Below are 25919 nucleotides of genomic sequence, written 5' to 3'. Positions count from 1 at the left end.
TTCGCAACATCATCCATTGAAAACTGTGGTGGTTCATCCTCGGCAGGAAGAGATCTAATGCGACGTAACACTCTTCTCTTCGCCCTGTCACTCTCGGGGTGCTCGACAAACAGTCGATTGAAGTAACTTGCACACCTCTTCGGGTCAGTCAACGTAACGTCGCCGAACGTGACTGAGGTCCTCTCATCCCTCCTTCCGGGGTTCGAGAGTGACTTAACCGTTGTCCACAATTTGTGTAATAATCTTTTTAAGTTGGAAAATCAAATTTCAATCGCCTATTTAAAACGCGTTTTTCTCCAAACTTGATTTTTCGAGATGTGTCACTCTTTGAGTAAATGAGCGATATGTTTACAATTTTTTCTAAATTAAAGCTTTGACAACATTTCATTGTGAAAACGGGGTTTACAAACATTGTCTATGTATGTGTTTTTGTTTCAAAATTAAAAATTAATAAAATAAATGAACAAATGCAAATATAATTAAATTAAGATCTAGTTTTATTTAAAATAAAAATAGCGTGGTATGAATTGCTCTACTTTTAAGGTGCAGAAATAAAGAAGCGCGTGAAGAGTGGTCCCAAATCAATTTCAACATGATCAGAGAAGTGCCCTTAAAATGGACGAAAAAGTTGTCCGATATAGTTCAACATCGTACTTAATTTAAGATTGAGAGAAATATTTTCATGTTAGACCAATGTCAGTCTATCTTTTCGAGTTATCGTTCTCACCATCCGTTTTAATAGTCAGCGTAAGATTTTTTGGAGCATTCAGTCGGAAGGTGTACCTTCGGTAAAAATTTTAAAACAAACCTCGAATAGCCCCAAGTTCTTCGAGCTAGGTATCCGAAGATGTTATCCGACACAGATCTGGCAATTTGTACGTTTGGAAGAAATTTTATCATGTCTATAGTTTCAGTCAAATCGAATACACGTGCTCACCATTAATTTTAGTCGGTGCCGGCATGGGTTTTATTGCTTTTGGTCCATTATTACGCAAAGTATGGACTTGCCCCCGAGGACAACCTACTGCAAAATTTTTAAAAATCCGATCACGAAAATTTTGAGGAATGTTTCGTTCCCAGAGGAAATGGTCTGGAAAAAATATTACTATGTACAAAGTTTGGCCAATTCGGTTGCTCCCTTATCGTGCGCACCATTTTGGCGAAAAACGTTATCTTTTTGTGGAAGGTACTCAAAGGTGTGGCCCAACTTCGATCTCAAACTAATTTTGGAAAAAAATATTGCGATGGTCAAAGTTAAGGCCAAATCGGTTGATCCGTTCGAGAGTTATCTTGCGCTCCAGTTAGACATACGGACGAATCGAATGAATCGAAAACGAATTTCGTTTCATTATTTTGATGAGGCACATTTTAGTCGTATCAAAGTGTTAGCCAAGAAGCTGACGGTATAAAAAAATCCACTGGAAGTCTTTTTTAACAAATCCTTGCGTTAAAATGCTAAAAAACCGGAACTATACAACGACACTCTGGTATACACGTAGGTAGGAAAGTCTTCATTTAGTAATCATACGACATTTTAAGAACAAATTTTTGTCTCCCCATAGCTATGGTGAAGGGGAAGGAATGTGCTTGAGGCGACCTTGGTACCTTGTTAGTACCATAATTGAAATTGTGATAAATCGTTCATTATTGTTTTGGATGTTGAGTAGAGACTTCCTTCTTATTATATAATTCTTTTCACCAGTAGCAGGACCAGATTCGCCATATTCATCACTTTAAGAAAACAAAAGCTATGAATTTCAGACTTTTTATCACGGAATCTCTGTATTTTTAACCTACCACTTTCATAAATAAATGTAAATAAACAAAAGTTGTTTTTGTTGTTGTTTTTGTTTTTCATGTCATGCAGGATTGGATATATTCAATTACTGGTTAACTTACAGACATGTTCAATTACAGAGAAATGCAGAGACGTATCTTCGTTTTTTTTTTTTTTGAAATGAGTTTACCTTTTATTATTCTACCATGTCCTTAGGGTACTTCCCACAAAAAATTCGGAATAAGTGAAGCTTAAGTGCTCCTCTAGGATCGATTTGAATTTTTTTTCAGCAGTTTGTTCTTGCGGCTCCTTTAACGACGGGGATAGTCTATACTTCCTGAGATAATGTCCTAAAAGCTCAAAGGAACCAAAATGAATAATCCGCAAGTTAACTCTCGCAGGGAGTGGAAAAAAATCATTTTCTGTTCATGTAAACACCTTCGAAACGAAAATCTATGCGACCGACAAGCCATACGAAATAACACTTAAACGTACACTTTTCCATTAAATTTGGGTTTATGTATTTCGAAAGGGCTGTCTCTTATAGAAAGAGAACGTCAAAATCAATCACCTGCTTTTAAGCAACACATTCTTGAAACAAAATAAAAATTTTACAGACACCTTTTAATGGCGCTTTCATTCATTATTTTGAAGAAATCAATTAAATAAAATAATTCAAAATACCGCACATTTTATTTTTCAAAGAAAACAAACCACACATATTCCAATATTTGTATGTATATGTGTATTTTGTTTTCATTTCTCATTTGGCTCTCATTTATGGAAAATTTTATGTAGGGTCGGTCCATCATTACAATAAATCGATATTATCATGCTTTCATTGTCCTTTATCAATTTTACCCGATCCTTTCTCATGAACTATATCTGTTCCTGGCGGACAGATCCGGTTATTTGAATGTCTACATCTAAAGCCCTCATTGAGTATATAATGAATCCTAGAAGAAAGATTCGCTGTTTGTCAGACTTCTGAGTTATGGAGGTATGAATCTGTCCACCAACAACGAATTTATCATGTCCTAATTCAGAAGCGTAACCATCCGAATTTCATTGTATAGTTAATAGATTATGCGAAATTAATAAACATACGGTTTTTGAGAAAGTAACGAGTAAAACTGATAAAGAGCAATGAAAACGTGACAATATCGATTTCTTGGATATAGAAAACCTACATATAATTTTCGGTGGAAAATTTTTGTAGAAAATGTCATTTTGTTTAACTTTTTGACTTTTTAACTTTGAGAACAAAAAGGACATGGAAAAAACTGAGCTAGAAGGACAGTACATTCGACAGAAAGGTTCCTCATTCTATTTAACTTAAAACATGGCATCACAGAGGTATAAAGCTATTTTCTCAATGATTGATAGGGGTCAATCAAAAATTTATTATGTCATAACTCAGAAATGTCAGCTATGGGATCCGTTGGGGTTCTCAGTTGGGCCTTTCATTCCGAAAAGACATTTTTCCAACCCCAGATATTGCCTTCCATTTTGTGTTACATGGTATTCAGTAAGATTTCCTATAGAGACCACGATGTCTTTAATAGAAGAAGGTTGAATTCCAGAGTACGTAAAAATACTTTAAATAAAATTTCCAATCGTTTCGTTTCGTATTTTCCATAGGAACAATACAAAACGAAACATAACCCTCGTTGGCCGAGCTCGCTGTTTAGTTTCGTTTTGTTTACATTCGTGAGTACGAACAAAACGAAAAGCGTGGTGGTTGATAAAATTCACTGTGGTATGCTGATGCTAACTTATAGGGTTGTTAAGCAATCAGATGTGTGTGTGTGTGTGTGTCTGAGTGTGTCGACCATAACGCACGGCAAACGTTTCCCAAAAATATTTGTCGTTTCGGTGGTGAATGAAACAACTTGGCAAAGCATAGCCGAAGTTACATTTCACCAATCGTACGGTTTCCATCTTTTTACGTTGAAAAGTTTGTGTTTTTGTTTTGGTTGTGAGAATGAAACGATTCAGAGAAGCCGAAAAGTTTGTGGCGTTGTGTGATTGGTACGGGAATCGTTTTGTTTCTTTCCGTTCATTGTTGAATTCTCATAAAAAACAAGATGAGAATAGCAATAGAGCTTTGTGAGAAGACCACTAAGAGTTCAGACGAAATATCGCAATAGTTGGTAATACATGCTACAGGTAGCAATTTTGATCGGATCGCCGAAATTTTGGGGGTTAATGGGGATCCCACAGAAAAAGAAGCATATTGATTTTGGTGATGGTCGGATAATGAGAGAAGTCTCCCTTGTCCCCTATGGGATGTTGTGGAACAATGTTTTTTTTTTTTTTTGTTTGATGGTCGGATAATATTCAGGGGTCGGAATGGGGAAAAAAGTCAACATTCTATTTCAAAGCGAATTTTGGGTGTTGATGAAGGTCCCGGAGCGGAAGAAGGCTATTGATTTTGGTGATGGTCGGATAATACTCAGGGGTCGGATTGGACAAAAAACTTATTTGGAGAAAAAGTCAACATTTTATTTAAAAGCGAATATCTCCGCTTCTATATGGGGTATATCAAATGCAAATGAATGTAGAGGATATCACCTTAATAACGATGTAACGTAGGTTGTCGTAGGTGGTCAAACAAGGAAGATATCGCAATAGCCGCTAATAGAACCCAATTTTTCGGTAATGCATCCTTTTTTACCATTTTTTGTGCAATCATACTACAGGTCGGAATTTTGATCGGATCCTCACGAAAATGTTGGGTTGATGGGGTTCTCACAGAGAAAGAAGCCTATTGAGTTTTATTTGAGTTGTACTGACGATGCACTTAAATGCGTTTCAACAAAATTGACTTGTATTAATGAAGACATTCCAAGTAAAGGTGCTTAGCTATCAAAATTTTAATATTTTGAATTTTACCAGTCAAAAGCTTATGCAACGGTTGTAGTGGTGTGGGATATCACATAGTCGGCCCCGACCCATCTATAGCCTAGGCTCACTTGTTTTTTACTTGATTAAAATAATTCTAAAGACAATTAAGTAAATATAAAACTTTATTGGCAACACTGCTTTCATATATATAATTGCATAATTATATATGATAAATAACTGTTCAATAAATTACACATGTTTAATATATTACACTTTAGTTATGTTCTCAAATTTATCTTTCAGCTCATTTTCTCTTTCGTTATAGCACCGAAACGACGACTTTTTCTGCTGTGTAGCTGCTCCTTCATGAACATGAATGGTGAGTGAGTTTGTTTTATTATCGTTACGTTAATATTGCATGCAAAGTAGAAACGATGTTTTTAATTATGACACTTTTGTTGGTTTCACATGTGACTGAACGAATGTTGTTCATTCACACATACAAAACACACTGGGGCGCACATACAAATGATATAATTGCTTATATTAACATGCAACAAACTATAGTAAAACATGCTACAAACGACCAAGTATATAATGAAAAAAATTAAACGACAAATGTTTCCTAGTGGCTTTAATATTTCATAATAATAAGGCATGTCTTTGATATGTACCCACCCACAAAGGATATTATAAATGTTACGTATACAAACGACAAAAGACTATTTGTCTCCGTGAGCATGTTAGAACAAATATTCATACATGTTCATATGTATGACATAATATTAATTAACTAATGAAAGAATGCCTCAAAGGTATCCCAGGATGGCTATGACTTGGCAAATAGTCTAGTAAAAATGGGCGAACAATGTAAAGTGATGTGTAGAGGTTAGATTAATGTGTGGTTGCTGCAGCACCTCGAAATACGACGAGGAGGTAAAAAGAGTGTCATTATTAAAACATATAACTTTCTTCTCAACATTGCACACACAATTATCCAAATTTATTTTTGGCTTTGTTTGTTTACACTTTGATATGATCGAAAATGTGCCTTACAGGAATAATGCTTGTATATCACATTGGTGTTACTTTGTCGGGATTTAGTTTTCGTACAAATGTAGCTACAGATCCAACTGAGATAGGTGAAATTTTGCTTTTGAGTTTTCTTTGTGCCAAAGTTCTGCCTCATAAAAAATAATATATATTCACTATATTCATTCCGATAGATGTCTATAAAAACCAAGTAAATTAACATTTAAAAAAGTATTAGTCGGCGACAGAGATATACCCTCAGCCACACTATCCGAGAAGTAGTCTTTAGCCGGATTAAAGCGCAAATGTGTTGTAATTTTGAAGAGGAGACACCTGGAAGAATTCACCGATATATTGTATTTTGGAACGGGATATAATTTTTGCAGTCATTCTATTTGAGAACATTCTGAAACTCTAAAATGCTTACTTCATGTTGTTTCAGCGGTATTTTGAATCATATGTCTTACAACACGTATTTCAAACACAGTTCACACCAATACACTATAGGTAATTTGGCCTGTTTTTGAGGCAAAAATTAATAGCGGTGGACTTATGGGCCTTTTATACATCTTTAATGCTTTATACGCAGTAAAATTCGGATATAGCGAACATCGGTTATAAGAAACTACGTTTATAGCGAACAATGTTTTGTGTTTCCAAAGAATGTTTCTTAATATTTGTACACACATTCAACTTCTTGAAACAACCACGATTATAACGAATAAAAATTGTTAACCCGCGAGTAGATTTTTTTACAATTTGTTATGATTTACAAGGCCGCTTTAAAGCACAAGCGGATAGCGACGAATTTAAGCACTGTTTCAAATATTTTAACGTATGATATTTAAAAGTAAGCTTTAATAAGAATTTTACAGATGAAAACGTTTATAACGAACGCAGGATATAACGAACAAATTGCCTTTTTCATACCGCCTATTCTCATTTTACCTATTTTATTCGTTTCAACCCAATGAACGCGGTTAAAACAAAACCAGTAAGAAAAGGATCAAAGTCGGGCGGGGCCGACTATATAATACCCTACACCACTGTGAATATGTAAAATATAAATCGGAGCTATATCCAGATCTTAACCGATTTTGATATAATTTGGCACATTTATTTCCAGACCGAATTCAGTCACACATTCCAAATATCATTGAAATCGGACTTATATATCGTGTTTGGAGCTGAAAATACACGAAATCGGCCGAAAATATATATGGGTGCTATATCCAAATCTGAACCGATTTCGATATAATTTGGCACATTTATTTCTAGACTGAATTCGGTCACACATTCCAAATTTCATCGAAATCGGAAATATATAGCGCGTTTGGTACAGAAAATACGTGAAATCGGCCGAAAATATATATGGGAGCTATATCCAAATCGGAACCGATTTCGATATAATTTGGCACACTTATTTCTAGACCGAATTCAGTCAAACATTCCAAATTTCATCAAAATCGAACGTATATAGCGTGTTTGGTGCAGCAAATACGTGAAATCGGGCGAACATATATATGGGAGCTATATCCAAATCTGAACCGATTTCGATATGATTTGGCTCAATTTAAGTGGCGAAATTTCGTGGCCACTGGGAGCCACATATGTACAATTTCAGCTAGTTCAAGCAAAAAATGTGGCTAAGATCCATAAAATACCTTAAATCGGGAGGTATCGTTATATGGGGACTATACCGAACCGTGGACCTATCTTGACAATTTTTAGTGGAGCAATTTCGCGGCCATTGGGAACCTCAAATGTAAAATTTCAGCTGGTTTGGGCAACAAATGCGGCTAAGATCCTTAAAATACCTTAAATCGGGAGGTACCGTTATATGGGGGCTATACCAAAACTTGGACCGATATAGCCCATCTTGGAACTTGATCTTCCGACGGCTAAAAAAATGGTATTCCCCAAATTTCAGCGAAATCGGTCAACAAATGCGACCTGTATGTTGCGAACGGACGGACGGACATGCATAAATCGACTCAGAAAGTGATTCTATGTATATCCCTAGAAGGAACTATGGGTCTATCTCGCTTCCTTTTGTATGTTACATACAAATGCACTAACACATAATACCCCTTACCACATAGTGGTGTAGGGTATAAAAAAGTCGTTTATACTGAACTAAAATATTGATCCGCCAAAAAATGTTTATAAACATTGATATTGGTTAACGAAGAGATCTTATTAAATAATATTATTTTAAGAGGACCAAATAAATCACGCAATTATGATCCCTAGTTAGAACGTATTATGACTGTAATTAACAAGAATGTTGACCACAGTACGTCTGTACATTTTTAAAACATATTGTGAATATTTCTTTGAAGAAAATGTCTTCTTAGTTCAAATCGGATACTTTTTGTGTTTAATTTTTCTTTCACAAAAAAAAAAAAAAAAAAAAAAAATTAAAAAAAATATTTTTTTGCAAGGAAGTGATATAACTCAACAAAAAAAAAAACGCAAAAAATCACACCTTGGTAATTATGTAGTTGATTCAGAACCTTTTGCTGAAGATAATCCCCGGTGGCAGAATTTCAGACAAAGTTGGACAATTTTGTAAAAGTCTATAATATAAAACTATAATTTTGTAAAAAAAACTAAATTTTATGTTGTATCCTATATGATGATTTTTTCTGCTGTAACAAACATTTTGAAGAAATTTTTTTCTTAAAACAGAACCATATGTGTTTGATTATTACGAAACTTTTACAAATTGCGTTTAAATTCTGCTCTGAGTTTTTATCTTTTTTAACATTTTTATACCCTATACCACAATGTGGAAAAGGGTGTTATAAGTTTGTTTTGGTAAAAATTCAGGCCGCAATTATGGACCGATCGTCACGAAATTTTGTATGGAGGTCGGGTTCAGATCAGAATAGATCCCTATTCTTATTGGTGATGATCGTTAAATATTTAGCGGGTGAAATGGACCAAAAACATAATATTTATCCAATTTCCTAGCGGCTCTGTAGGTCTCAATAATAGTCCGATCAACGCGTAATTTTAAATAAGGTAGGAGTATATCATAAAGGAGAAGCTTGCAATTTGAGATGGCGATCGGATAATATTTAGAGGGTTAAATGGAACAAAACTTTTGTGTGAAAATTGTGAAAATTTTTAATATACAGCTTATATCTTAATTCCTGGAAGTGACATTCTGGACAAGTGAGATATACTTGAAAGTGGAACGCTTGACCTTTCAATTGATGCCAATTATGTTGGTGTGCATGATCACATAACAGAGTTACAGCCTAATATTTCTTTGTATTGTAATAATAAACTCGCTAGATGTCGCAATTATACATCAATAGCCACGAAATGGTGGCATTGATTCATTTTGTTATTACCAACAATAGGTATATATTAACTCTTTTTTATTTTGGCTGGGGAGCCTTATTCATGCCTTGTAGTTTTTTAGCGCTCACACATATGTACATTTAATTATACTTATAGTTATAAGATTTGAATTGTAATATTTTAAGATACATTTCCTGATTCGAAGACCACATTTGTAGTTATTGCATGTTGTGATATTAATAGGCCAAATGGCTTCTTCGCAACAACAAAATAAATAAATAAATAAAAATAAAATAAATAAATTTTGCACCGGGTAAGAGTAGAGGTCGAAAAAATGCCTACAACTTGAATGATGATCTGATATTCTTTAGCGGGTGAAATGGACCATTACTTTTGTATGAAAAATATAAAAATTTTATTTTTGGTCGATATTTTAATTCCTTGAGGACATATATATTTCGCAAAGTAACATACATATGGAAAAAAAAACTACTGACCTTTCCTCTGATGTAAATTGCAATAAAGTGTTTGCTAGATAACGGGCCTACTGCCTAATATATAGTGGGTTCTGTTTAGAGAACCAACATTTTTATCCCATGCTACTTATTGTCTCTAAAAGTTTATGTAACACCACGAAATGTTCATCGTAGACCCCTTATTTGGTATGCCGAAATGCATATCTCGACGAGATGAAGCGATTTAGCGATGTGTGTCCGTCCATTAAAAATTGTAAACAAGCTTAAGGCCGCAATTATGGACCGATTGTAACGAATTTTTTAAGTAGGTTGCAACAATAACGACAAATAATGATATAAAAATATCATTACGCCATAACTCAGAAACTTCAGCTAAGGGATCCATTGGGGTTCTTAATATGCTCAATATGGACCTTCATTCCCAAAGAGAATTTTATCCCCCCACACGTTGAATTCCATTTTGTGTCACAGTGTTATCAGTAGGATTTAACATAGAGACCACAATGTCTTTCATAAGAGTCCAGCAGGTCCTTTAATAGAAGACAAGGATGACTTCTCACAAAAGACAATATGTGAAGAGCAGAAGAACTTTATGAGAAGACCAGTGGGTCTTCCGGCAGAAGACTTGTAGGACTTATATAGGAGACGTTCAATGTCCAATTAATTCGATCGTCATAAAACTTGACTTTTGCTTGCAAAAATAAAAAGGATCAATTGGACCAAAAAGATATTCTCGACATGCATTTTGAAAAGACTAGACTTCAAATGATAGTAAATATCCTCTAATTTAGTATAATACTGTTTGCTTATATGTTCTCTTATAGCTTTCTTTTAAAATAAGTAATGATTTTTCGAAAAAAATTGTGTCCCGAATTTGATGTTATATTTATATAATGTAGAAAAATTTTGCCCGGAGTCGGAGTCGAGTTATTTTTTCTCGACTCAGACTCCGACTCCGACTCCAGCAAAATTGCTCGACTCCGACTCGTAGACTCCGACTCCGAAACCCTGATAATAACCCGCAAAATTTTTAACAAAGTTTGAGTTTATGATGTAGAAGAAGCGTACAAACCAACGTCAAGATCAGATAATACTTAGCGGGTTAAATGGACTGAAACTTTTGTGTGAAATTGGTAAAAATTTCAATTACGTAGCGGTTAAACAACGGAAGTAGTAGTACTACATAAGTGGGTTTCATTACATTTTACGTGAACTAAATTTTCCTTTCCTTCTACAAAAATGTCTTTGTCATGCTAGATAACTTTTTGGTTTTGGTCATATGTATTATACATTACATCTCTGATATTTGATAATTAAATTTTCACAATCATTGAAAAGAAGTTCCGTGGAGAAGGATTGTCCAGGGATAGTGGTATAGGGTATCCCATGGTCGGCTCCGTCCGACTATATACTTTTCTTACTTGTTTTATTTTGTCTTCGAAATTTTGATTTTAACTTCGAATTATACCGCGAGTTTTGAATATTTTTGAAAACAAATTGCACATCCATAGAATTTGATATGTTCTTTCTTCGGATCAAATTAGAAAACTCGTGTTATTAAAAGAGCAAAAATCAACAACAGTTTGTTATCGCATTTCGGATATCACCTATTATTGGATAAATACTATACCACCACTATATTATTGGAAAATATACTGAAAACAACGTGATAGAGAAATTTTTCAACAATGGCATGTTCTGAAGAGTTGTGTACTACATACCAGCGAATATTTTTTCAAAAGAAAACTTTAAGAATAAATAAACGATTTTGGAAATATGGTGCGAAATGTATAAAAATTATGGAAATTTTCGATATTTTATAATATTTGAAGCAATAAATGTATTTTTTCGAGTTTATTATTTCTACAAATATTTTATTCTTGTCCTTATCTATTTACAAATTTGCTTCAGAGGGGGATGAAGATTCACATACGTTTCAGAGATATATCCCAGAATTGCTCTAAAAAGTCAATATTTAACCATGTTTAAATAGGGCCATAAAATCCAAGCGTGATCTGACATAACAAACCCCACTAAGGCTATTTTCATTTGGGTCTGTACTTTCAAAAATTCCTCACCTCAAATTGTTTGCAAAAGATTACCTTAAAGATGTTGCACAGTGTTATAACTTCAAAACAATCCTTTGAAATTGAAACGTACCCTCGATTTTCAGTCGAGTGCCGTTCTCTTTGGGCTGTATCAAAACGTGGACATGTACCGAGAAATTTCATGAAACCTGCAAAATACCGAAATAGGGAGGGAGATTATATGACGAAGTGGACTTATACCGATAAATTAATTTCTGGTGGAAAGTTTTGTACTCTCAACAAAAACTAAATAGCAAATTTCAGCCATTTGCAGTCTTTTGTACTTCCACATAAGTGAAACCGCCAATAAAACTTGATTGATAAAGGTTAACATTTCAATATACCCTTTATTGCGATTCCAGCTACAATACAAATAATAACTCAATTTCAATGTTCTCAAACCGGATGTACCTTTGTCATGAAAATTAAAGTCAGTGGTAACCCCAATGTGTGTCATCTGCGATTTCTATTAAGCACAGGAAAGAATACGTATAAAATGCTAATATCTGTAGTATATGTTTAAGAACAAACAAAAGAAGAAAGAATTGAATGTGTTTGTGTGTGATGTGAATAGTTTCATTAAAATTTTTATTATATAATTTTCAAAAGATACTTTATCTTTCAAATTACATTGTACAACAAAATTTAACATTTTTTTAAAATTACAGGAAACCCCGCACAGATTATGAAAGAGGACCGAAAAAAAGAAGACACGTGTATCGTCGTTTTGAAAGTTTACGTCGGGAAGTAACCTAAATAGTCGTGGCAAGTTCCGCCCATTTCTACAGGTTTTGAAATATTCGACACCAGATTCCTTGGAATCCTTGCATTTTAGGTATAAAGTGTCTTTGGCAATATTACTAACAACAATGCGGGGTATCTTTTTATGAAAAATATTGACCCTCATGCGAGTCACTAAACGGGTCTTTTTGGTCCCTTTTTTCAAAAACGTTTAAAAACTCCTTTAAAATGTGATCGTATCAGATCAAAATATTCTACAAAATTATTTATCATAAAATTTTACTATAGGTCCCCGAATACACCGAAATCGTACATAAACGCCAGGAATCTGCCAAAAGTAAAATCACGTTTTAGGGTTAATGTTGTACTTTATCTGAATTTATTAAGTTTTGTCCCACAAAACTTCATTCTAGATAGAAGACGTCAAAGACAAAAATATTCTCCATCAAATTTTTATGTAAGTCACTATCCCTGCGTTTTCACATACAATATCAGGGACCTATGATTTATCCTGATGACGTTATTTTAGTTTATAATACTAAAATACGTAATTTTTCAAAGTCCGATCTGGGTTTTCAATATTTTCCCTATATATATTCACCATAGATATTTCAAAAACCGTTTGGATCGAGCACACATAATCTTCTGAAAGAATTTAATACGAAACAAGTAAGAAAAGCGTTAAGTTCGGTCGGGCCGAACTTTTTATACCCTCCACCACAAATTTCAGCCATTTCGGTGGATTAATGTGGCCACAACCTTCAAAATACCGAAATTCGGAAGGTACCGTTCTATTGGGGCTATATGATGGTGTGGACCTATACCTACAAATTTCTGGGGGAAAGTTTTATACGCCTAAAGAAGACTAAATACCAAATTTCAGCCATCTCGGTGTGATAATGAGGCTAAAACGTTCAAAATATCGAAAATCGGGAAAGAAGACTAAATACCAAATTTCAGCCATCTCGGTGTGATAATGAGGCTAAAACGTTCAAAATATCGAAAATCGGGAGATATTGTATTATGGGGGCTATATCAACACGTGGACCTATATAAACATTTTATGGTAGAAATGTTTCTTACCCTCTGGAAACACAAAATACAAAGTTACAACCGATTCTTTGGTCAAATGGGTCTAATACATTCAAAATATAATAAAATGACGCGTACTTTATAAGGGGCCTTATGTGGGGGCTATACCAAAACGTGGACCTATATAACCCAACTTTGGTAGGAATGTTTTCTGGCCTCTGAAGACACAAAATACCAAATTACAACCAATTCTGTGGTCAAATGGGTCTAATACATTCAAAACATATTAAAATGACGCGTACTTTATATGGGGCCTTATATGGGGGCTGTACCAAAACGTGGACCTATATAACCCAACTTTGGTAGGAATATTTTTTGGCCTCTGGAGACACAAAGTACCAAATTACAACCAATTCGGTGGTAAAATGGGCCAAATATCTTAAAAATTCCTTAAAACGACGACGCGTCACGCGTCATTTTGTATGGGGGCTATATGAAAGCGTGGACCTACATAGCCCGCTTTCAATACCAAAAGTCCTACGTAAATAAAACATATTTTCCCAAAATTTCATCAACCTACGTCAATCCGTTCGGACGCTAGAGTGATTTCCACAGACGGACAGACGGACAGACGGACAGACGGACGGACATGGCTATATCGATGTAGAATTGCACGCTGATCAAGAATATATATACTTTGTGGGGTCTACAATGATTATTTCGAATAGTTACAAACGTAGTGACAAACTTAATATACCCCCATCCTATGGTGGAGGGTATAAAAAACATCAATAAAATATATTTTGTGACCGCAGATAACGAAAATGTGAATAAAAACGGTAGAATATGGTCCTAAATCATATATAAAAAACGAAAGCTTCTGAAGATGTTCAATATTATAGCTACAAATTCCTTTTGTTCAGAGACTCATAATAAAATTTGGTTTGGAACATTTCATCTCTTGACACAATCCCAAAAAAGTGAAGTATTTCAAGATTTTGACTCAGAATGGAATACATTTTAATTAAGAGTCTAAAAGTTTAAGAAATAATTTCTACCTACAATATCTAATTTTGTAACGTCATTTTCTTAACAAACTGTTTTACTTAGATATCTAGTTTGTTCTGGATCTTACAGTGAAATTTTGTGTAGAATATTTCTTATTTTAACACCATTCGCCTAAAATTAAATTTCATGTTATTTTCATACATCAACTCGAAAAAGGAACAAAACAAATTTATTCCAAAAATATTTTGGTGTTTTGATGTATATCACTATGCAACACTGAAAATGCAAACAACTTCTAGTATGGATTTTTTGAAAGCACATATTTAGACTACAAAAACCCTAGTTGAGTTTTGTCCTGTCAGATCCAGTTCGGATTTTATGGCCTCATCTATACCGGGCTAAATCTACACGTTTTTGCATTTATCAGGCCTTCATCTCAGAAACGAATAGGAATTTGGCCTTGCTGTCTTTAGCAATATTGTAGCCCATAACTAGTAGAACTTATCTTCTGAAGAAACAACATAAGAAAAATTCCATCTAGGGCATCAAAATCTATAAAATATAGAAAATTTTACAGAATTGCTGAAATTCTGGTCAGTATCGGCTAAACTATTGGGAGTTGAACCAAGTAACATTTTGCAAAAATCTTCCAAATAAAGTTCTCAACAATTCTTTGGAACATTCTGAAACTCTAAAATGCTTACTTCATGTTGTTTCAGCGGTATTTTGCATCATATCTTTTACAACACGTATTTCAAACACAGTTCACAGCAACAGTTTATTCTCGCATTTCGGATTTCACTACATTATTGACATTTTTATTAAATCGTCATTGAAAAATGTACTGAAAACAACGGCATAGAGGCATTTTAACACAATGACATGTTCTGAAGAGTTGTGTAGTACATTCCAGGGAATATTTTTCCAAAAGAAAATATTCAGAAAAAATTAACGGTTTTGGAGATACGGTGCGAAATGTATAAAAATTGTGGAATTTTTGCATATATTTTGAAATTTGAGGCAATAAATGTAGTTTTTCGAGTTCATTATTTCTCCAAATATTGTATCTACAAATTTGCTTCAGAGGTCAGAAGAAGATTCGCATTGGTTTCAGAGATATAGCCCCGAATTTCTTTAAAAACTCGATATTTAACGATGTTTGGATGGTGCCATAAAAGGCGAGCTGGATCTGGCACAAGAAAACCCAACTAGGGTCTCATGTCGTTTTGGTCTGTACTTTCAAAAAATCCTCAGTTCGAATTGTTTGCACAAGATCACCTTAAAAATGTTGCACAGTGTATATTTCAAACTTGATGTATATATTTTCTTGATATATATTGTAAATACATATTTCATTTATTCGGTGACTTATATTAAAATTTGATGGAGAATGAAGTTTTGTGAGACAAATCTTAATAAACTCAGATAAAGTACAACATACGTACGTTTAGGTACGATTTATGGTTTTGGTGTATTCGGGGACCTATAGTAAAATTTTATGACAAATATTTAATTTTGATCTGATACGATCACATTTTAAAGGAGTTTTTAAACGTTTTTGAAAAAGGAACCAAAAAGACCCGTTTAGTGACTCGCATGAGGGTAATTTTTTCATAAAAAGATACCCCGCATTGTGGTCAGTAATATTGCCAAAGGCACTTTTTATATCTAAAATGCAAGGATCCCAAGCAATCTGATGTCGATATTTCAAAACCTGTAGAAATGGGCGGACCTTGCCACGCCTATTTAGGTTACTTCCCGACGTAAACTTTCAAAACGCCGATACACGTGTCTCCTTTTTTTCGGTCCTCTTTCATAATGTTGCCGAATTATCTTGTAATTATTTTTTGTGTTGTACAGTGTTATTAAATAGGCATATAAAGGTTAGATGGATATGTAGTGAAAGTTCGAATCTTAAAGCTTTAAAGGAGCATGATGGAGCGTTTTCGAATTTGAAGACTTACCATAACATTTTATAAATACGTAATATTTGTTAAAATAATATTTACCTTTATTTTGTATGCTCAATATTATCTAATAAAACACACTTGTTATCATTTTTTTTTTGTTTAATTTTCAATAATGTTTTATTTCGTTTTTCCTTTTTTTCTTGTTATGGTTTTATTTTTTTTTCTTATTTAATTTCATGTTATACTAGAATGGTAGTAGGTTTTGTTGTTGTTGTTTTTTCTGTTCATTTTAATGTCCATTCAATGACATTTGTTGCTTTGCTTAATTATAAATGTTGTTTAACTTATAAATTACATCCAATTATATAATTATTTATATGTACGGTTTTTTTCCTTCGCCTTCCTATATTAATTATTAATGGTTTCGTTTGTTTTTTTTTTATTTCTTTATTTATTATTAACCTATTTATCCTTAGTATGCTTGTATAATAATTATAAGTTAAAAACAATTATATAAACTATTAATAAATAATTATACATTATATATTCGTAATAATTAACTATAATTATTTTAGTTTTGGTTTTTGTTTTACTTGTTATATTAAGTTCAATTTGTTTATTTAATATGTTGCAATTTGAATTCTTTTTTTCTATATTAATAATAACTTTTTTCGTTTTTGTTTTTCTTATGGAAAATTCTAACCATATCAATTGGTTGCATTGAATGGTTGTTGTTAATCATATTACAAAACATTTACTCAATAATTGCCGTTATTATGTATTGGTTATTAATCAATCATTACATAATAATCGTATGTGTTCCTTTCTAGGTATTCGTGTGTATAAATATGTCGGTGTATATGCATTATGTTTTGTTCATTTCTATTGTTAAAATTCATTTTGAAATTGTATAATTTCTACTATTGTTTGATTCTTTTCATCAGTCAATTAATTGTTTTTTTTACAAACATTTGTGAAATAATAATTGAAAGTATTATAAAAGACTGTTATAACAAAGGCTGACATTGCGAATCAAATTACATAAATAACATGTTATTTATTCTTTACCACACCAATGAATCACGGTCCCTGCTCTTACATCTGCTGAAATGTAATTATACAATTAACCTAGTAAGCTAAAAAATGTTGAAATTTTATACATGATATGACCACTAACATTAATTGCCTTATGAAAGTGACATATAATTAAAAATTATTTGAAACTGTTTGAAAGTTCGATGGCAGAGAAGCCACTCCACAGCCGATATGTCTGAAGAGCTGCCAAACCAACAGCGAAACTAGTCACATAATTTGGTGGTTGTGTGGGTTCGAGTCTCCGGCTTTCCTTTTTCACTTAAAAAGAAAAAAAAATCGATCATAAAGCTTAACTCTAAACGAGAAAATTAATAAAATTAACATTAAAAAGTATCTTCGCCCTAACAGGCAAAATTTAAAAAAAAAAAGTATAGAAAATAGGCTGAGTCCGGCTGGTATTTGAACCTACGTCCTGGAAAACATATGAATTAAAAATGTTGTCACGGCGTGTTAGTGCTCAAAGATAAACTCATAACTTGAAATACAGCGCAAAAAAGCGTTTGTCATGAAGAAATACAACTGAACGGCCAAATATCCATTATTATATATATGTCTGAAGAGCGGCTAAACCAACAGCGAAACTAGTCACATATTTTGGTGGTTGTGCGGGTTCAAGTCTCCGGCTCTCCTTTTTCACTTGCACAACAAAAAAATCGATTTAAACGAGAAAATTAATAAAATATTTGAAATATTATTTCTTTAGTTGCACTAATAATCGGCATTACATGATATATAAAGTAATGGCATTAATCACCAAAAGAGTAAAATATTTAAAAAATATTCCAAAGTGTTTTTTTTTTCGAAGATTGTTAAAAGATGTGGAACGATGAATCATTAAGTCTTATGGGTCTATTCCGTATTGAGACACGAGTCGTGTCTTGTTGCCAGATACAATTCTACATTACGTATGGCAACATTCGCCTGTCGCCGACAAATTTTGCCGCCATAACGTTCATTTTCCGGAGACAACAAATTATCTGTCGCCGTGCATTTTTACAAATGAATAAAAACGAGAAATTGAAACGTAATTAACATTTGCATTTATTTTAAGTTGCTTTGTTTAATATTGTATATGGTTAAAAGCAAAATCATTTGCAATTTCGTTTGAAAAAAATTAAAAAAAAAAATTTTACGATCACATCTAAAATTTTTGGTATAGAGGTTAAGGAACAAATTCTGGTTTCAAATCTGTTAGCGTTCACAAAATTGAACGATACGCGCATAAGTTATAGCAGTTTTTATTCTCATGCTGTAAAGCAGACCAACCAAATGTTGGTGTGTGCATTCGTCGAAATTCGACGACACATACTAGTGGAAAAGGTTTGAATTGTTTCGCAGACACATTCGTCGGAGTTGTGTGAGGTTGCCAAGGAAAAACTTCTCATTGAACTTTTTTCTTTGCTTACCTTTATACTTCGAGCTGACGATTGATGTTTGGGTATAACAAGTTTTTTGTTGAAGAAGTTATTGAAAAATAACTTCGGTGGAGAATATCCACAGACAAAAAACACGGGAACTGATGAGATTCTGTGGCGAGAATCGAAACTATAGTATTCCCTGCCTTACCCTTGGCGAACAATGCCAAATCTTTTCCACTAATAAACTAGTTGTTTTAAAATATAAAAACAACAACAATGGGATTAAGCCAGACTATTTTGAAAAAAGAAAAAAAAAAATTAAAAATATCTTATTTGTTGTTATGAGAAAATGTATGCATAAATCGTTAACAGCATTCCATATCTATTCGTAGATGTTTAAATATTTATTAAATTTATTATTATTGTCGCGGAAACTTAACAAATAATAAAAAAAATTTTGAAGTACATCCAAATTATCCAGTCTCAGAGTCCGCAAACCCTCAAAAAATAAATTAAACAAGTAAGAAAAGCGTTAAGTTCGGCCGGGCCGAACTTTTTATACCCTCCACCACGAACTGTATTGAAGTGAATGGGAACAATTCGTTTTATTTCGCTTATGAAAGTACTAAACTCTTCCTTTTATTTCAGGAGTAGTACATATATCTCAACTGATAATACTCCCTTCAAAACAGTTAATATGGGGCGACATTTTTGTTCTTTCCAAAACATGGACCAATATTTACAATTTTCCGAATTGATCGAAATATATAAAATTGGGCAAAACCGACTAGACCTAAACGTGGATATTTTGTTGGAGGAAAGTTTCGTAACTCTAGCGAAGACTATATACCAAATTTCAGTTATTCCCATTGAATATTGTAGCTAAAATGTTCAAAATACCGAAAATTGGGAGGGATCTTCTATGGGGGGTATATAAAAACATGGAACAATACCGGAAATTTTCAGGTGGGAAGTTTTACACCACTAACGGATATTAAATATTAAATTGCATCCGTTTCGATGGGACACAACCTTAAAATACCGAAAATCGTAAAGTACACTTCTATGAGGTTGTTTGAAGAAAAGGGCTTATACTGATAATTCTCTTCTGCAATATTTTATACACCCATGGCAATTTAAATACTAAATTTCAGTCATATCGGTGGTATATTGAGGCCACAACTTTCAAAATACCGTAAATTGGAAGGTACGGTCCTATGGGGATATTTGAGGACGTCGACCTATACCGGCACATTTCGGCTGAAATGTTTCATACCTCTATCGAAAACTTAATACCAAATATCAGCTAATTTGGTGGAGAACGAGCTATATGTAGAAAATCGGGAGGTACGGTTCTATGGGGGCTATATGAAGACATGGACCTATACCGACAAACTTCAGGTGAAAAGTTTTATACCCTCAACGTAGACTAAGTACCATCTTGCAGCCATTTACGTGTTATAATGAGGCTAAAACCTTCAATATACCGAAAATTGGGATATACCGTTCTATGGGGGTACCCACCAAAACACGCACATATACCGACAAATTTCTGAGGGAAATTGTTGTAGCCCGGAAAAAGACTAAATACCAAATTTAAGCCACTTCGGTGGAATATTGAGGCAAAAACCTTTAAAATACCGAAAATCGGACGGTGCCGTTCTATTGGAGCTATATGAAGACGTTGACCTATACCGACTAATTTCAGACGGAAAGTTTTATACCCACAACGAAGACTATGTACCAAATTTTAGCGATTTCGGTGTTATAATGAGGCTAAACCCTTCAAAACTGGTAGTATAGTATAGCTAAAACCTTCAAAAATACCGAAAATTGGTAGATATCGTCCTTTGGGGACTATATGAGGGCGTGTGACCTATACCGACAAATTTCATATATATTTGAGGACGTCGACCTATACCGGCACATTTCGCCTGAAATGTTTCATACCTCTATCAAAAACTTAATACCAAATATCAGCTATTTTGGTGGAGAACGAGCTATATGTAGAAAATCGGGAGGTACCGTCCTATGGGGGCTATATGAAGGCGTGGACCAATACCTACAAATTTCCGGGGGAAAGTTTTATACATCCATCGAAGACTAAATACCAAATTTCAGCCATTTCGCTGCGATAATGAGGCTAAAACCTACAAAATACCGAAAATCGGGAGATATCGTCCTATAGGTCTATATCAAAACCTTGACCTATATAAACATTTTATGGTAGAAATATTTCTTACCCTGTGGAAACACAAAATACCAACTTACAACCGATGCTGTGGCAGAGGTGGAAGCGAGTCGATGTTCGGTCGGCGGCGCGCCGCCGCTTCACTTTTTTTAAGGTTTCAGCCCGCCGCCGATTACATCGGCTCAAATCGGCTAAAAATCGCAGCCGTCAACTCGATTGCAGATGGCGCGCGCCGATATTTTTTATTGTTGCAGTCGATTTTGCGATTTTGACCATAGATTTTAGTTGATTATCTGATTTAGCCGAAACTTTGCATATCGTAAATTTTTTCACAAACGTACATCAAGTTCCAAGAATATAAATGGTACCTAATTCACAAAAGTTCAACATTTTTGTTCAAGTCCAGTCTAAGGGCTGTACGAGGATCGTTTAATATTTTTAGCGAGATTACTTCTTGTGGTCTACAGCGATATGATGTTATTAGTTCCTAAGTCCATGTCTACTGGCATAATGGTCTAAAAAATCTAAAAAATCCACGGTGACCAACTTAAGTGTCTGACCGACATAGCTATGGAAAGGAGTGATTGCGACATTGGTCCAACCTTTGCGCATCGGGAGCAATTTGAATGTAGTGGCCGGATTTACATTTTTTTGACTGAAAGTTTACAAAAAAATTTTATTTGATCGGGGATTTGAGACTTCCTCCTATGAACAGATGGAAAATAATTTCTGAGTCCGGCCACTACATTCATAGTATAGTATGCCGCGCATCGTATTATTTCTTTCGCACTTAAATCAAGTGCGAATTTGCACTATATCGATCCAACTATTACTACTTCTACTCAAATTTTTCAAAGCTGTGCGGTTTAGTGACATGTCTAGGATAGCTTTTACAACGGGTCCTTGTCGTTTGTATTACGACAGTATAGTTTTACTTACTGAAGTTAAGTTGTAAAAACTCTATAGCCACCTTAAATGATGTCGATTTAGGCCTAACTTACATACATATGTCAAATTCGAAGATGGTCTATATCGGTCCACCTCATCCTGTATCTCCCATACAAAAGTTCAAACATTTAGGCATAAGAACAGGTTGCGTGTTCTCGGATAAAATTTAAACTTTATTTCGTATAGTTCTCACAGTACTAATTTAATTACACCAGATATGTTTTGCGAAAACAAGGCTATTTCCTCCCCCACGATCTCTCAAAAAAAAACTTTTCTTTACGGCAATTTGTGTACTACACAATATGGCAAAATAAGCCGCCAGTCGGTAAACTAATCGGCGCGCCGCCGCCGATTGTCTTTCAAGTGTACTGAGCGAGCGAGTCGAAAAACTGGGTCGGCTTCGTTGTCTGTGCTGTGGTCAAATGGGACTAATACAAAAACGAGGCTATACCAAAACGAGGACCCATTAAAACAAAATTTTGTAGAAATATTTTTTAGCCTCTGGTGACACAAAATACCAAATTACAACCAATTCGGTGGTCAAATTGGACAAATATCCTAAAATTTCCTTAAAAAGACGACGCGTCACTTTGTATGGGGGCTATACGAAAACGTGGAACTACATAGCCCGTTTTCAATACCAAAAGTCATACATATATATAATAGATTTTACCAAAATTTCATCCACCTACTTCAATCCGTTCGGAAGCTAGAGTGATTTCCACAGAAGGACAGACGGACGGACATTGCTATGTCGATGTAGAATTGCACGCTGATCAAGATATATGTATGTATATAGTTTGTGGAGTCTACAATGAGTAGCTACAAACGGAATGACAAACTTGATATACCCCCATCCTATGGTGGAGGGTATAAAAATAATATATAAAACGCTGATTATTTACAACATGTAAGAACGGCATTAAATATCCTTCACCACGAACTGTATTGAAGCACATAGTATCAAATTTCAGCAATTTCGGTGCGATATTGAGGCACAATCTTCAAATCGGGAGGTACCGTTCTACGAGGCTACATGAAAACGTGGACCTTTACAAACAATTCTATTCTGGCATGTTTGTACCCCGATCAAAGACTAAGTACAAAATTTGTGCCAATACGGTTTGATAATGACGCCAAAACCTTCAAAAAAAAGTTCAAACTGAAATTTTTTGGTATAGGTCTACACAAATTTGTGGTTCAAAGTTGTTCACCCCACCACGGAGACTAAATGCAAATTTCAGTCATTTGGGTTGGATATTTATGTCACAACCTTCCAGATACCAGAAATCGGGAGATACCGTTCTGTGGGACCTATATGAACACGTGGATCCATATATACCGACAAATTTCAGGTGTAAAATTTTGTACCCCCCACGAAAACTATATACCAAATTTCAGGTATTTCGGTGGAATCGGGAAGAATGGGGGCCATATGGAGATATGGGGTAAAAAAAACGTTTAACTTGAGATTTTTCGGAATAGGTCTACACAAATTTCTGGTTCAAAGTTTTTCACCCCTCCACGGAGACTAAACGCAAATTTCAGCCATTTGGGTTGGATATTTATGCCACAAGCTTCCAGATACCAGAAAGCGGGAGATACCGTTCTATGGGGTCTATATGAACACGTGAATCCATGTATACCGAAAAGGTCGATTTTGCATTACCACTAAACTTGAGTTGCGGTCTCAATTGTCAGCACAACTGAGATGAAATGTTGTATCATTGTTATCAACCCAACTGGGTTGCCGATAAACGTGTTATCGATCAGTTTTTTTTTCAAACTTGTGAACTCTATTAAATCCAAAAGTCACAAATCGCCAAAAAACTATTTTAAAATGATAAGCTTAGTGGAATTAGTTTTTGGTGATTAAGAAAATGTACATGACATGACATCTATTAGAAGAAATTTGAGGGACAAGTCGAATCCATTGGAACTGCCATCTGTACTGTAAGTTGAAGCTCATGTTGGAAAGAACTGTATAATCAGTAACTTATTTTAGGTTAAAGGCGTATTTTCGATTGCCAAAGGATGCCGTGGTTTACATTGTGGAAACGTTAAAGGATGACTTCAAAGTAAGTTACAGATCAACAGCAATACCCCCACTTTTAAAAGAGTGCGCTGCGTTAAGATTTTTTTGTGGAGGGAAGTTTCCAAAAGTCCCATGGCAATGATTACAACAATTGCATGGTTCAATCTACTTTGTCGAACGTATTGAAGGAAGTAGTCCGCTTGATAGGGGACAAATTGTGCCAAAAATGGATCGTTTCGAAGTTGAAGTAGGAGGAAAAAAAGACAAAACAAAAATAATTTTTATTTAAAAACGAAATTCCCTGGTGTTATCGGCTGTATAGTTGGAACCCATGTGCACATTGGATTTGCACTCAATTTATCAATTAGTATTTCAAACTGATGTTTTATTGTTATTTTCACCGTATTTTTGATACACAAAATTAATTAATCATGCAAATAATCAACAATTGTTAAAAATATTTTTTTCCTTTCAATTTTACTTCTTGTTTCCTCAAAAATATTCACTGCAACTGAAAAAAACTGGTTGCTGAAAAATAGCCGGTTCGTCAAATGAGATTCGCAACTTCAGTTGAAGATTGTCATACATAAAGTAATTTTGACAACTGACAACACCACTCAACGGTAATTGCTATCGATAATCGACCCCTAAGAGTACTTTTTGGTAGTCGTTACTACTTACAAAACTATCGCACTGCATAACTAGTTATTCTATGGCCACTAGAAGTTGAAAAATTAGCTAAAAACATGCTTAATTTATAGAACAGTTGAGGTGGAATTTGTTTTCAATTTCAATATACTTCATATTTTTTAATTTTATTTTGCTCTTTGGTGGCTTAGATCATGCGAACTTCTGAATTGTAGCGGAACACACTACACACTGGTCTACGCGTACAAATATTAAGGGTTATTTAAATGCTTTAAATACTTATTTATGCATCATCAGCTGGTTTTTACATTGTTAACTAAAAAATCGCATGGCTACGGTGAGCGTTGAACACAAAAACCTAGGATTACAAACGTGATAACAAACTTTATTATAACCTCCATTTACTGCTTGAGGGTATAAAAAATTAAAATTTGAATATGCTAACGCTGAAGAAAACGAAGAAGTTCCTCAATACCATAATTTCCACAGTCATGATTTCGATGTGTTATCAGTCGACTTTTGCCGGCAGAGATATACCCCCAGCCTGTTTTTGCAAAACATTCATATTGCAATGAGTACAGCGAAGACTGTCCAAAATAAAGTCAAATCAGGTTCTTAAGCCCATATGTTTTTTTTTTTCTTTTATAGGACTGGTACCGAAAATGGTGGTCCGATATAGGCCATCTTCGAAATTGACGTAAGTTTGGAAGAACGATTACAATGTGCATATATTAGACTTCCTTTAAAGGGGTTATGGTCACTTGCAAATTTTACAAAATCGAAAATGTGTTTATTTGTTCATGGTAGAATAGAATATCTTGCAAAAACTTCGAGTCCATCGGATATAAATTAGTTGAGACATGAGCATTAGAAAGAGAAAATAAATTGTGATTTGTATGTATGGGTGACGTAGGGGATGAAAGATACCAAGGAGCGGTCCTGACCGGCTTTAACATGGCAAAGTTCAGGATTTATCTTGGTCCCTCATTCATCTCAAGTAGACACTGACCTCCCCGTGGTGTCACCTGGGATAGCTGCCTTTAACACCCGTTAAAGGTAGTGAGCTAAAATGTGCCGCGCGTTTACCCATAAGAACGTTTAAAACTTGGGTTTGGGCGCAGGGTTAGTAACCCTCCCCTAGAAAAAGCGGCCTACTATGAAAAAACAAATAAAAGAAAAACAAATCCCTTTAAAGTTGACGACCCCCGCAAACGTTTTAAGGACCATAATCTGCGAATCTGCAAATGAAATGTTCGCACTCTTTATAGAGAAGGTGCAGTTTACGCATTGACAGATGTACTGGAAAAGGACAAGGCCGACATTACTGCCATACAGGAAATACGATGGAATGGGAAAGGCGTCACAACAACACCTAAAGGTGATGCACTGTATTATAGCTGCCTTGACATAAAGCATGAGTTT

The sequence above is a fragment of the Musca autumnalis genome, unplaced genomic scaffold (genome assembly GCF_047663935.1).
Source record: "Musca autumnalis isolate F117 unplaced genomic scaffold, ASM4766393v1 scaffold_3, whole genome shotgun sequence".
In the NCBI taxonomy this organism is placed as follows: Eukaryota; Metazoa; Arthropoda; class Insecta; order Diptera; family Muscidae; genus Musca; species Musca autumnalis.
This window is presented reverse-complemented; position numbering follows the sequence as displayed.